We start from the raw sequence: 2,345 nt of genomic DNA on the forward strand, positions 1-2,345 counted from the left end.
ACAATTCACATGAATTAAGTTGGCTGCTATTAGCAATTGTTTAATTTAATAATAATAATAATAATTGAATAATTGTTCATTTATGATACACCTTGTTAGTAGCTTGTACTTGAGTTTGTTGATCAGTTAGTGCACGGTAAGAAAAATATCTAGAAAAATGAAAAAGGTAGTAATTTTCCAGGGCATCCATTGTAACCCTGTAACCCGAAAACACAAAATACAATGCGTAATTTAAAATGTAGGTAAAAAAACGTGTGAATAATAATTACGGAAAATTCCTTCATATTAATAGATTTTGCCCTATTTTTACAGACTTTTCTTAGAGTGTAGCATACGAACTACTAATACACTGCTTAAATCTATAATCGTTCAGAATGAGTAGTTTTACTAGTTTACTAGCTAATAAAAATAAACTTAAATTGTAATTGTTAAAAAATGTGAAAGTGTTAAATAATTCAATGTTGTATTTAAAATTAGTTATTTATATTTTAATATATTATGCATTTATATTATTTTATAAACACATCTAAATTAACATATTTAGAAAAAAAATTTTTGCTGAGATTTGATGCAGTGACACAATTTTGCATCGAGATTACACAATGACGTCACCGCGCAATGACATCGCGTCATTTAGCAACTTTTAGCAACAAATCAATCTTCCTTTAGCAACTTCCCCTGAAAATTAGTTGGCAACACTGTCCGTAAGTGAGCGTTTGAAGCTTCTGTAATAGTTGCATATGAGTCCCTCAGTTGTCCTCAGTGTGAAAATATGGATCTCAAAATCATACAGTTGGATAAAAGCTCTAATATAAACATACACTGCTGGAAGCAGTGCAACCAAGAGAAAAGCTATGAAATGAAGAGAATAGACTATTGGAAATAATTTAATACACATTCATGGAAAAATATATTAAAACTAAATCAGTAATTCTGATAATGTTTAGGCCAACAGAGAAGGCTTTGCTGGCCCTGACGGCCCACCACTGGGAAAAAGTCAGACTTGCAAGATATAAACTTGCGATGTGTAAACTTAGAATTCTGAGGGGAAAAAGTCAGAATTGTGAGATATAAACAGAATTGTGAGAAGATACAAACTTTGAATAGCGAGATATAAACTCAGAATTGTGAGACAAACTGATGAGGTGTAAACTCAGAATTCTGAGGGGAAAAATAATTGTGATATAAACTCAGAATTCTGAAAGCAATTCCATTCTAAAAGCATGGCTCAAGTTAAAAGTAGTTCAAATAAAAAAAATCTCTATACTTTGCTTTTTTTTTCATCCCACAGCCGTCTCATGTTTTTAAATGCGTGTCGCCTCTTTTACCGTTGCGCTCGTGACTTTTTCAGTGTCTCACATAACAGTTTTAAATACATGATGCTCAGGTTAAAAGAAGTTTGGCTTTCAAAAAACCTTGCATTTTATTCCACTGTCCTGTGTCTCACATTTTTAAATGCAAAAACGTATTCTGTGTGAACGGCCCATCATATTGTCAACTAATCAGAACCGACAATTCAACATCATGGACTGATTGTTACCAAAATTGAAGTTGCTTTTAGAAAATATATAAGAAATTAATTAAGCTGATAATCGCTGGCATTCATGACAGGTGCAGCCCTGCAGGCATGACCCGTTCAGCTTTTACCAAAGATACTCAGTAGTTTATAAAGCCCTTTGCTTTAATGTTGTTTCTGCAGATGTGATATGTTAGTGTGTGTGACGTCACTAAGAGCATAAATAAACTTGGAGGGCAACAAGACATTTGTGTATGGCTCACTAGATCATCAAACTGAAACAGGGATGGGCTGCAGTCCTGTGGAGGTGTTTGTGTTCCTGAGCTCCCAACGGATGTCATAAAAGATGCTGCTTCAGTTAGTGTCTTCATATTTCCCAAAAAGTGCTTGTTTTAGATGAGTCTGTCTGTGAAGAAACCCACTATCAGTGAAAGCTGGTGCCATACCAGAGCGAGTCCATCAGAGGAGTTAGCGAGGACAGATTAAAAAAATAAGCTTCATGGTACCGCTGTGTGAACACCAGAGATGGATCATCGCAGGTCTAGCATTGATACAGTGCCTTCTGTGATTCTAATGTGGCTGCCACCCTGAGGGGGAAAAAAACTATTTATCATATATGACTCACGAAACATAACGCTTATGTCCTTTCAAAACACAGGTAAATAACAGAGGTTGATGTCACTTACAGTAAAAAGAGGAGGTTCTTTGGGGTGCGGATGAAAGCCTTTCTGAGTGCAGGTTGAGATCTCCTCCATGCCGTAGTCAGTCAGCCTGAAGTAGCCCGTCCTGTACAGGAGCACACGTCAACATCAGTATTACATCAGCACTT

At 35.7% G+C, this 2,345-nt stretch overlaps 1 pseudogene; it reads right to left on the reverse strand.

Moving 5' to 3' along the window:
* Positions 1-1,299: 1,299 nt before the first annotated feature.
* LOC107698073 (STAM-binding protein-like A) overlaps positions 1,300-2,345 on the reverse strand; it is an 8,531-nt pseudogene continuing 7,485 nt past the window's right edge.

The sequence above is a fragment of the Sinocyclocheilus anshuiensis genome, unplaced genomic scaffold, assembly GCF_001515605.1.
Source record: "Sinocyclocheilus anshuiensis isolate Anshui unplaced genomic scaffold, SAMN03320099.WGS_v1.1 scaffold1163, whole genome shotgun sequence".
NCBI classification, from domain to species: Eukaryota; Metazoa; Chordata; class Actinopteri; order Cypriniformes; family Cyprinidae; genus Sinocyclocheilus; species Sinocyclocheilus anshuiensis.